General features: G+C 48.9%; 2 protein-coding genes across 6 annotated transcripts in view; one reads left to right on the top strand and one right to left on the bottom strand.

Moving 5' to 3' along the window:
* Positions 1-1313, bottom strand: part of TGS1 (trimethylguanosine synthase 1) — a 258536-nt gene extending 257223 nt beyond the window's left edge. For 3 of the 5 annotated variants that reach the window (XM_063923733.1, XM_063923734.1, XM_063923732.1), the window contains exon 1: positions 1158-1313. The gene's annotated coding sequence lies outside the window, so the exon portion shown is untranslated. The other 2 variants (XM_063923735.1, XM_063923737.1) reach the window with 2 other exon arrangements.
* Positions 1314-1461: 148 nt separating this feature from the next.
* TMEM68 (transmembrane protein 68) overlaps positions 1462-12536 on the top strand; it is a 90076-nt gene continuing 79001 nt past the window's right edge. The window contains exons 1-2 of the mRNA XM_063923739.1: positions 1462-1727; positions 1975-2129. The gene's annotated coding sequence lies outside the window, so the exon portion shown is untranslated. The remainder of the gene's footprint in view (positions 1728-1974; positions 2130-12536) is intronic.

Below are 12536 nucleotides of genomic sequence, written 5' to 3'. Positions count from 1 at the left end.
GACGTTAGAGAAATTGTGTTTATATGTCATCATTAGGTTCAGTTATGTGGTGAGGGACAAGATGTGCTATTGTTGTCCACATATTTTATGATTGGCAGCCACCAGCACTGGTTTTGCCTATTACAATGACCATAAATAATTTGAATTGCTCCTGGACCACTAACCCGTGGCACCCCTGCAAGTGTCCTGATGAACCCCAGGGTGCCACGGCACAGTTTGAGAACCACTGGTCTAATGTGTACACCGCTTTAGAGTAGGAGGGGCTGCAGTACCAACCTAGTCATAGGTTATAAAATGCAGCCATGTATTGCAGGAAGCCTTATGCTGCCCATACACTTGTGCGATGCCCCGCTACGCAACATCGCAAGGCATCGCACCTGAACTGCCAAAGTGAGTACCATGCGATCATGCAATAGATCGCATGGTAATCACGTGATCAGCACGTCACCGCCGAGTGGGAGCCCATCGCAGTGGTGATCGAACTGCGGTGCGAGAGATATTAAGTGCAGCACATAATCATACCTCCCAACATGACCCTCTCCAGTAGGGACACAATGCTCTGCTTCTGGACTTTTTTCTTACGTTATGATTGCTGTCACCTGTGCTGAAAAGGTTAATGGAAAAGAAAGGTGTTTCAGCACAGGTGCCTGCAATCATAAATTAAGAGGGAAGTCCAGGAGCAGAGCATTCTGTCCCTCCTGGAGAGGGTCATGTTGGGAGGTATGCATAATATCTTGAGACGCGATATTCGAGCAGCGTGCCCGCGCATCGCGTCTCAAGGTACCTAAAACGTGCATACAATCCTTCGATTTCTCTCACAGATAAGGTCAAAATCGAAGGTTAGCATCGATTATCTCACAAGTGCATGGGCTACATTACTATCACTACAGGGCATACAAACTTGCTATCATACCTACACCCCCAAGCTAGCAAAGCTCACACTGAAACTTGCTACACCCCTAGCTAACCCCCATAGTAAATAGAGGATAGTGCAACCAAACAGTACGCATGCTAGACACTCATACTACATACACACTATAACCCCACACTACATGCTACACACTCATACTACATACACACTCTAACCCCACACTACATGCTACACACTCGTACTACAAAGCAAAGTACTTGTTATGCGTCAGTGAGGCAATACTTGCAGTGTTTACAAAAGTAATCTCGCCACCACGTAGCCCGGCCTCAGCGTCCTGCATGTGATCCGGCATCAGCGTAAAACTACAACTCCCAGCATGCATTGAGCATCTTGCCCTACATGCCCGGGACGGACATGGCGCTGTACTGGCCGCGTCCTCCACGTCCTGTGTGTATAGAGCAGCTGCAGAGTCACATGACACCCTCTTCCCATTCATCTGTCCTCAGACTAAGACAGCTACACCAGGCCAGCCTACTACATATCCCAGCATGCTCTGCTGTGTTGACAACTTCTCAAGGGGGAGGAAAGGTAGTGATATGGGGCAACAAGGGGACATTGCAGACACAGGTCACTGCACCATGTACATTACGTGACACATGGATATATACGAGCCCATCAAGGAGTTACAGCTCAGCCGCAGTGTCCTGCTCAGGAGCGGATCCCGGCGCGGAGGGCGGGAGCGGAGCATGTCGGGATTTGTAGTTGCCTGTCTGCCTGCTGCAGCCGAACAGCTCAGGGAAGCGGAGTACTAGCAACCCCAGAGGGAAGCTACTGGGACGCTGGCTCGGGGCTCTGGGTGGGTATATGTGTGGGTACAGTATGTGTGTGTGATGGGTGGCAGGGGGTGCAGTATAGCTACCACCAGGTGACAGCAGGTTGCTGATGCCATGTGTCTCCTGCACAGCCTTCATCCCCTGCCATGTAGCATTATATACAGTGCTAGCAGCAACAGGGCATATACTGTGTGCTTTCCCTGTAAGTATAGGAGCAGTGTCAGAGTGCAATAATAAAATGTACAACCCTATTTTGTGTTTTTATTTCAGGTTCCTATTTACTCAGTATAACTACTAGAAAAGCAAGATCTACCGGTTACACCTAGCGTCTATATTTATATTACCTATCTATAGGATGGCCACATACGCTGTAGTGTGTGACACTTGGGTACAGACTCAATTGTCAAACTGGGATTAACAAAGAGGTAAGAGAGCCCTACTCACTTGTACGTACTGTTACATGTATTCTGTTTTACTCAGTGTTTAGTTGTTGGTTTGTTATACTTACAGGGTGTTATGTCAGTAAACTGATACACAATGTTTGTCGTGTCCTCTACTTGTAACTGGATATCCGTGTTTTCCGTCTAGCTGTTTTAAAGCCAGCATGTTCTCATGCTATACATGTACATATAACTGTAGCTCGCTATTATTTTATTTTATTTGGGGTTGTCCCTGGTCACCCTGTTAGCTGACATGACCAATGTAAGTGGATATGCTTCAAAAGGGAAACACTGTACTTTTAAAAGTTATGACATCATATACACCGCTAATTTAGACTTAAAACAAGAACAGTGTTTCTTATATAGTTATAGTCACTTTATTTTTCTGCTTATGACAGAACCACTTGTGTGTTTTAAAAGCTTTTGTAAATCTACACCATGATATGTTATGCAGCAATGTCTATAGGTTAACTACTCCCATGTGTCCTATTCACTTTGCGGTATAGTATTAAACTTCTTGAAAGAGAATGTTCTCAGGAAACTAAAATAGGAGATAATCCTAACAAAATGGAAATTGCTCTTTTTACAGTTTATAATCTGCATCCAGAGCCGCTCTTAAATTGAGGATTAGATAATATGTTGTGAGGGACACAACTATATTTTTATACTAAGAATTAAGTGTTGTTATGTTCAGTAGAGGAATGTTTGGCTCATTTTAGCCCACTCCACACTAAACTTATTGGAGCATGCCAGTGGTTCCCAAACTGTTTGAATTACGGGACACTAGATCAGGCATTCCCAACCTCTGTCCTCTAGGTACACGAACAGTGCAGGTTTTAGTGATATCCATGCACGGGTGACTTAATTAGTACCTCAGTTATTTTGATTTAACCATCTGTGCTGAAGCCTGGATATCCCCAAAACCTGCACTGTTCTACCCCTTTTACACCGCCAGCTTTGAATATGTGTTTTTGCCCATGAGCGCGCATAACCCATGTTGCTGTGCGGTGTAAAAGGGCCCAGTTGGATTAATCTGGGTCGAGCAACCCGGTATTCCAACTTGGGTAGCAAGCAGGATTGAACACGTGTTCAATCCGGTTTGCTGTGCTGTGTAAATGGAAACCGGGTCGTTGCGACCCGTTTCCCGTTCATTCTGTATGGATGGGCGGCGCTTGGAGATCATGTGATCTCTAAGCGTCACCGCTGACGTCACCAATTCGGCAGTATGCCGGGTTGGAAACAGCGGCAGGAGGGGCTTGAGGTGGGTTGCATCCGGGAAGCACTCGTGTCAGGCTCCCGAGTGCGACCCGCCTCAGGCGGTATAAAAGGGGTATTTGTGTACCTTTAGAATGCCTGCCCTAGAGTACAGGAATTTTTTTATATGGAACCCCTAGGCCAAAAGTTTGTTACAGAGAAAATCAGTTTTTTTTTTTTTATTGTTTCTCTGACGTCCTAAGTGGATGCTGGGACTCCGTAAGGACCATGGGGAATAGTGGCTCCGCAGGAGACTGGGCACAACTAAAGAAAGCTTTAGGACTACCTGGTGTGCACTGGCTCCTCCCACTATGACCCTCCTCCAGACCTTAGTTAGAATCTTGTGCCCGGCTGAGCTGGATGCACACTAGGAGCTCTCCTGAGCTCCTAGAAAAGAAAGTATATTTTAGGTTTTTTATTTTCAGTGAGATCTGCTGGCAACAGACTCACTGCTACGAGGGACTAAGGGGAGAAGAAGCGAACCTACCTGACTGGAGATAGTTTGGGCTTCTTAGGCTACTGGACACCATTAGCTCCAGAGGGATCGAACACAGGACCCGACCTCGATCGTTCGGTCCCGGAGCCGCGCCGCCGTCCCCCTTACAGAGCCAGAAGCATGAAGATGGTCCTGGAAATCGGCGGCAGAAGACTTCGGTCTTCAACAAGGTAGCGCACAGCACTGCAGCTGTGCGCCATTGCTCCTCATGCACACCTCACACTCCGGTCACTGATGGGTGCAGGGCGCGGGGGGGGGGGGGGGGGCCCTGAGCAGCAATATGAATACCTTGGCTGGCAAAAAAATCACAATATATAGTCCCAGAGGCTATATATGTGATAAATACCCCTGCCAGAATCCATAAAAAAAGCGGGAGAAAAGTCAGCCGAAAAAGGGGCGGGGCTATCTCCCTCAGCACACTGGCGCCATTTTTTCTTCACAGTGCAGCTGGAAGACAGCTCCCCAGGCTCTCCCCTGTAGTTTTCAGGCTCAAAGGGTTAAAAAGAGAGGGGGGGCACCAAATTTAGGTGCAATATTGTGTATACAAGCAGCTATTGGGGGAAAAATCACTCAGTTATAGTGTTAATCCCTGCATTATATAGCGCTCTGGTGTGTGCTGGCATACTCTCTCTCTGTCTCCCCAAAGGACTTTGTGGGGTCCTGTCCTCAATCAGAGCATTCCCTGTGTGTGTGCGGTGTGTCGGTACGGCTGTGTCGACATGTTTGAGGAGGCAGGTTACGTGGAGGCGGAGCAGATGCCGATAAATGTGATGTCGCCCCCTGTGGGGCCGACACCAGAGTGGATGGATAAGTGGAAGGTATTAACCAACAGTGTCAACTCCTTATGTAAAGGGCTGGATGACGTAACAGCTATGGGACAGCCGGCATCTCAGCCCGCGCCTGCCTAGGCGTCTCAAAAGCCATCAGGGGCTCAAAAACGCCCGCTACCTCAAGATGGCAGATACAGATGTCGACACGGAGTCTGACTCCAGTGTCGACGAGGTTGAGACATATACACAATCCACTAGGAACAGCCGTTGCACTCGGCAATGAAAAATGTGTTACACATTTCTGACATTAACCCAAATACCACAAAAAAGGGGCTTTATGTTTGGGGAGAAAAAGCAGCCAGTGTTTTGTTCCCCCATCAGATGAATGAATGAAGCGTGGGTTCCCCCGATAAGAAACTGGTAATTTCTAAAAAGTTACTGATGGCGTACCCTTTCCCGCCAGAGGATAGGTCACGTTGGGAGATATCCCCTAGGGTGGATAAGGCGCTCACACGTTTGTCAAAAAAGGGTGGCCCTGCCGTCTTAGGATACGGCCACTTTGAAGGAGCCTGCTGTTAAAAAGCAGAAGGCTATCCTGAAGTCTGTATATACACTCTCAGGTACTATACTGAGACCTGCAATTGCCTCAGCATGGATAGTGCTGCTGCAGCGTGGTCTGATACCCTGTCAGATAATTTTGATACCCTATACAGGGAAAATATTTTGCTAACCATAGAGCATATTAAAGACGTCGTCTTATATATATGAGCGATGCACAGAGTGATATTTGCCGGCTGGCATCCAAAAGTTAATGCAATGTCCATTCTGCCAGGAGGGTATTAGGGACCCGGCAGTGGACAGGTGATGCTGACTTTAAGGCACATGGAGATTCTGCCTTATGAGGGTGAGGAATTGTTTGGGGATGGTCTCTGGGACCTCGTATCCACAGCAACAGCTGGGAAGAAAAAATTTTACCTCAGGTTTCCTCACAGCCCAAGAAAGCACCGTATTATCAGGTACAGTCCTTTCGGATCCAGAAAAGCAAGTGGGTCAAAGGCGCTTCCTTTCTGCACAGAGACAAGGGAAGGGGGAAAAAGCTGCACCAGACAGCCAGTTCCCAGGATCAAAAATCTTTCCCCGCTTCCTCTGAGTCCACCGCATGACGCTGGGGCTCCACAGGTGGAGCCAGGTGCGGTGGGGGCACGTCTCGGGAACGTCAGCGACCAGTGGGCTCGCTCACAGGTGGATCCCTGGGTTCTGCAAGTAGTATCACAGGGATACAAGCTGGAATTCGAGGCGACTCCCCCTCGCCGTTACCTCAAATCAGCCCTGCCTGCTGCCCTCGGAGAAAGGGGAGGTAGTACTGGCGGCAGTTCACAAGCTGTACTTCCAGCAGGTGATAATCAAGGTACCCCTCCTTCAACAAGGCCGGGGTTACTATTCCACAATGTTGTGGTACCGAAACCAGACGGTTCGGTGAGACCCATTCTAAAATTAAAATACTTGAACACTTATATACGAAGGTTCAAGTTCAAAATGGAATCGCTCAGGGCGGTTATTGCAAGCCTGGACGAAGGGGATTACATGGTATCACTGGACATCAAGGATGCTTACCTGCATGTCCCCATTTACCCTTCTCACCAGGAGTACCTCAAAATTGTGGTACAGGACTGTCATTACCAATTCCAGACGTTGCCGTTGGTCTTTCCCCGGCACCGAGGGTTTTTACCAAGGTAATGGCCGAAATGATGATACTCCTTCGGAAAAAGGGAGTTATAATTATCCCGTACTTGGACGATCTCCTAATAAAGGCGAGGTCCAGGGAGCAGTTAGTGCTACTCCGACCAACATCTCGGGAAGTGCTACAACAGCACGGCTGGATTCTGAATATTCCAAAGTCGCAGCTGATTCCTACGACGCGTCTACTGTTCCTGGGTATGGTTCTGGACACAGAACAGAAAAAAGTGTTTCTCCCGGAGGAGAAGGCCAAGGAGTTGTCATCTCTAGTCAGAGACCTCCTAAAACAAATACAGGTGTCGGTGCATCAATGCACGCGAGTCCTGGGAAAGATGGTAGCTTCTTATGAAGAAATTCCATCCGTCAGGTTCCATGCGAGGATCTTCCAGTGGGATCTGTTGGACAAGTGGTCCGGGTCGCATCTTCAGATGCATCGGTTGATAACCCTGTCTCCAAGGGCCAGGGTGTCGCTGTTGTGGTGGCTGCAGAGTGCTCATCTTCTAGAGGGCCGCAGATTCGGCATACAGGACTGGGTCCTGGTGACCACGGATGCCAGCCTTTGAGGCTGGGGTGCAGTCACACAGGGAAGAAACTTCCAAGGACTATGGTTGAGTCAGGAGACTTCCCTACACATAAATATTCGGGAGCTAAGGGCCATTTACAATACCCTAAGCCAGGCTAGACCCCTGCTTCAACACCAGCCAGTGCTGATCCAGTCAGACAACATCACGGCGGTCGCCCATGTAAACCAACAGGGCGGCACAGGAAGCAGGATGGCGATGGCAGAAGCCACAAGGATTTTCCGATGGGCGGAAAATCATGGGTTAGCACTGTCAGCAGTGTCCATTCCCGGAGTGGACAACTGGGAAGCAGACTTTCTCAGCAGGCACGACCTCCACCCGGGAGAGTGGGGACTTCATCCAGAAGTCTTCCAAATGATTGTACACCATTGGGAAAGGCCACAGGTGGACATGATGGCGTCCCGCCTCAACAAAAAGCTAAAAGGATATTGCGCCAGGTCAAGGGACCCTCAGGCGATAGCTGTGGACGCTCTGGTAACACTGCGGGTGTACCAGTCAGTGTATGTGTTCCCTCCTCTGCCTCTCATACCCAAGGTACTGAGAATAATAAGAAGGAGAGGAGTAAGAACTATACTCGTGGTTCCGGATTGGCCAAGAAGAGCTTGGTACCCAGAACTTCAAGAAATAATCTCAGAGGACCCATGGCCTCTGCCGCTCAGACAGGACCTGCTGCAGCAGGGGCTCTGTCTGTTCCAAGACTTACCGCGGCTGCGTTTGACGGCATGGCGGTTGAACACCGGATCCTAAAGGAATAAGGCATTCGGGAGGAAGTCATTCCTACGCTGATTAAGGCTAGGAAAGATGTGATCGCAAAACATTATCACCGCATATGGCAAAAATATGTTGCTTGGTGTGAGGCCAGGAAGGCCCCAACGGAGGAATTTCAACTGGGTCGATTTCTGCACTTCCTACAGTCAGGAGTGGCTATGGGCCAAAAATTGGGTTCCATTAAGGTCCAGATTTCGGCTCTGTACATTTTCTTCCGAAAAGAACTGGCTTCACTGCCTGAAGTTCAGACTTGTGTTAAGGGAGTGCTGCATATTCAGCCCCCGTTTGTGCCTCCAGTGGCACCGTGGGATCTCAACGTGGTGTTGGATTTCCTGAAGTCGCATTGGGTTGAGCCACTTAAATCCGTAGAGCTAAAATACCTCACGTGGAAAGTGGTCATGCTGTTGGCCTTGGCGTCGGCCAGGCGTGTATCAGAATTGGCGGCTTTGTCATGCAAAAGCCCTTATCTGATTTTTCATATGGATAGAGCGGAATTGAGGACTCGTTCCCAATTCCTTCCTAAGGTGGTATCAGTTTTCATGTGAACCAACCTATTGTGGTGCCTGCGGCTACTTGGGACTTGGAGGACTCAAGTTGCTGGACGTAGTCAGGGCCCTGAAAATATATGTTTCCAGGACAGCTGGAGTCAGGAAAACTGACTCGCTATTTATCCTGTATGCACCCAACAAGCTGGGTGCTCCTGCTTCTAAGCAGACTATTGCTCGTTGGATCTGTAGCACGATTCAACTTGCACATTCTGCGGCTGGACTGCCGCACCCAAAATCTGTAAAAGCCCATTCCACGAGGAAAGGCTCTTCTTGGGCGGCTGCCCGAGGGGTCTCGGCTCTACAACTGTGCCGAGCAGCTACTTGGTCGGGGTCAAATACATTTGCTAAATTCTACAAGTTTGATACCCTGGCCGAGGAGGACCTGGAGTTCTCTCATTCGGTGCTGCAGAGTCATCCGCACTCTCCCGCCCGTTTGGGGAGCTTTGGTTTAATCCCCATGGTCCTTACGGAGTCCCAGCATCCACTTAGGACGTCAGAGAAAATAAGATTTTACTCACCGGTAAATCTATTTCTCGTAGTCCGTAGTGGATGCTGGGCGCCCATCCCAAGTGCGGATTGTCTGCAATACTTGTATATAGTTATTGTTTAACTAAAGGGTTATTGTTGAGCCATCTGTTCAGAGGCTCAGTTGTTGTTCATACTGTTAACTGGGTATAGTATCACGAGTTATACGGTGTGATTGGTGTGGCTGGTATGAGTCTTACCCGGGATTCAAAATCCTTCCTTATTGTGTCAGCTCTTCCGGGCACAGTATCCTAACTGAGGTCTGGAGGAGGGTCATAGTGGGAGGAGCCAGTGCACACCAGGTAGTCCTAAAGCTTTCTTTAGTTGTGCCCAGTCTCCTGCGGAGCCGCTATTCCTCATGGTCCTTACGGAGTCCCAGCATCCACTACGGACTGCGAGAAATAGATTTACCGGTGAGTAAAATCTTATTTCTCTAACGTCCTAGTGGATGCTGGGAACTCCGTAAGGACCATGGGGAATAGCGGGCTCCGAAGGAGGCTGGGCACTCTAGAAAGATCTTAGACTACCTGGTGTGCACTGGCTCCTCCCACTATGACCCTCCTCCAAGCCTCAGTTAGATTTCGTGCCCGGCCGAGGTTGGATGCACACTAGGGGCTCTCCTGAGCTCTTAGAAAGTTATAGTCTTAGAATTTGTTATTTTCAGTGAGACCTGCTGGCAACAGGCTCACTGCAGCGAGGGACTAAGGGGAGAAGAAGCGAACTCGCCTGCTTGCAGCCGGATTGGGCTTCTTAGGCTACTGGACACCATTAGCTCCAGAGGGATCGACCGCAGGCCCAGCCTTGATGTTCGGTCCCGGAGCCGCGCCGCCGTCCCCCTTACAGAGCCAGAAGCAAGAAGATGGTCCGGAAAATCGGCGGCATGAAGACTCTGTCTTCACCAAGGTAGCGCACAGCACTGCAGCTGTGCGCCATTGCTCCTCTCACACACTTCACAATCCGGTCACTGAGGGTGCAGGGCGCTGGGGGGGGCGCCCTGAGGCAGCAATAAAAACACCTTGGCTGGCTAAAATACCTCAATATATGGCCCCAGGGGCTATATATGAGGTAAATACCCCTGCCAGAATTCCATAAAAAACGGGAGAATAGGCTGCGAAAAAGGGGCGGAGCCTATCTCCTCAGCACACTGGCGCCATTTTTCCCTCACAGCTCGGCTGGAGGGAAGCTCCCTGGCTCTTCCCTGCAATTCTACAGTACAGTAAGAGGGAAAAGAGAGGGGGGGCATTAAAATTGGCACTGTATACAGTAAAAAGCTATTAGGGACATAACTCAGTTAGTCCCTGTATATATATAGCGCTCTGGTGTGTGCTGGCATACTCTTACTCTGTCCCCCCAAAGGGCTTTTGTGGGTCCTGTCCTCGTTTAGAGCATTCCCTGTGTGTCTGCGGTGTGTCGGTACGGCTGTGTCGACATGTTGAATGAGGAGGCTTATATGGTGACAGAACAGAGGCCGGTATATGTGATGTCGCCCCCTGTGGGGCCGATACCAGAGTGGATGGATAGGTGAAAGGTATTAACCGACAGTGTCAACTCCTTACATAAAAGGGTGGATGACGTAACAGCTGTGGGACAGCCGGCTTCGCAGCCCGCGCCTGCCCAGGCGTCTCAAAGGCCATCAGGGGCTCAAAAACGCCCGCTCTCTCAGATGGCAGACACAGATGTCGACACGGAGTCTGACTCCAGTGTCGACAAGGTGGAGACACATACACAATCCACTAGGAACATCCGTGACGTGATCCCGGCAATAAAAAATGTGTTATACATTTCTGACTTTAACCCAAGCACCTCTAAAAATGGGTTTTAGGTTTGGGGAGAAAAAACAGGCAGTGTTTTGTTCCCCCATCAGATGAATAAATGAAGTGTGTGAAAGCGTGGGTTCCCCCGTTAAGAAACTGGTAATTTATAAAAAGTTACTGATGGCGTACCCTTTCCCGCCAGGTGGATAAGTTACGCTGGGAGATATCTCCTAGGGTGGATAAGGCGCTCACACGTTTGTCAAAAAAGGTGGCACTGCCGTCTTAGGATACGGCCACTTTAATAGGTACCTGTTGATAAAAAACAGGGGGCTATCCTGAAGTCTGTATTTACACACTCAGGTACTAGACTGAGACCTGCAGATAGTGCTGCTGCAGCGTGATCGGTGACCCTGTCAAACAGGGATACTAGTTGGCAAACATAAAAACATATTAAAGACGTCGTCTTATATATGGGGGATGCACAGAGGGATATTTTGCCGGCTGGCATCCAAAATAAATGTAATGTCCATTCTGTCAGGAGGGTATTAGAGACCTGTCACTGGACAGGTGATGCTGACTTAAAAAGCGCATAGAGAGCCGTATAAGGGTGAGGAATTATTTGGGGATGGTCTCTGGGACCTCGTATCCACAGCAACTGCTGGGAAGAAATAATTTTACCTTAGGTTTCCTCACAGACAAAGGTACAGTCCTTTCGGCTTCAGAAAAGCAAGCGGGTCAAATGGCGCTTCCTTTCTGTACAGAGACAAGGGTAGAGGGAAAAAAGCTGCACCAGTCAGCCTGTTCCCAGAATCAAGATTCTTCCCCCGCCTCCTGTGAGGCCACACCATGACGCGGGTGCTCCACAGGTGTAGCCAGGTACGGTGGGGGGCCGTCTCAAAAATTTCAGCAATTAGTGGGCTCGCTCACAGGTGGATCCCTGTTTCTTTCAAGTAGTATTTCAGGGGTACAAGCTGGAATTCGAGATGTCTCCCCCCAGCCGTTTCCTAAAATATGCCTTGCTGACAACTCCCTCAGGCAAGGAGGCTGTGCTAGAGGCAATTAATGGGGGTAATTCCAAGTTGATCGCAGCAGGATTTTTGTTAGCAATTGGGCAAAACCATGTGCACTGCAGGGGAGGCAGATATAACATGTGCAGAGAGAGTTAGATTTGGGTGTGGTGAGTTCAATCTGCAATCTAAATTGCAGTGTAAAAATAAAGCAGCCAGTATTTACCCTGCACAGAAATACAATAACCCACCCAAATCTAACTCTTTCTGCACATGTTATATCTGCCTCCCCTGCAGTGCACATGGTTTTGCCCAATTGCTATCAAAAATCCTGCTGCGATCAACTTGGAATTACCCCCAATAAGCGGTATTCCCAGCAGGTAATACTCAAGGTGCCCCTACTTCAACAAGGATGGGGTTACTATTCCACACGGGTTGGGGTACCGAAACCACATGGTTCGGTGTGACCCATTTTATATTTGAAATCCTTGAACACAAAAATTCAAGTTCAAGATGGAATCGCTCAGGGCGGTTATTCCAAGCCTGGACGAGGGGGATTACATGGTATCCTGGGACATCAAGGATGCTTACCTGCATGTCCCTATTTACCATCCTCGCCAGGAGTACCTCAGATTTGTGGTACAGGATTACCATTACCAAGTCCAGACACTGCCGTTTGGACTGTACATGGCACCGAGGGTGTTTTATCAAGGTAATGGCCGAAATGTTGATACTCCTTAAAAAAAAAAAAAAAAAAGGGAGTTGTAATTATCCCGTACTTGGACAATCTCGTTATAAGGGCGAGGTCCAAGGAGCAGTTGGTAGTCGGGGTAGCACTATTTTGGAAAGTGCTACAACAGCATGGTTGGATTCTAAACAGTCCAAAGTCACAGCTGGTTCCTATGACACGTCTACTGTTCCTGGGGATGGTTCTGGACATAAACCAGAAATA

The sequence above is a fragment of the Pseudophryne corroboree genome, chromosome 5, assembly GCF_028390025.1.
Source record: "Pseudophryne corroboree isolate aPseCor3 chromosome 5, aPseCor3.hap2, whole genome shotgun sequence".
Classification (NCBI taxonomy): Eukaryota; Metazoa; Chordata; class Amphibia; order Anura; family Myobatrachidae; genus Pseudophryne; species Pseudophryne corroboree.
The sequence above is the reverse complement of the archived record's forward strand: the minus strand, read 5'-3'. Positions and strand labels throughout refer to the sequence as shown.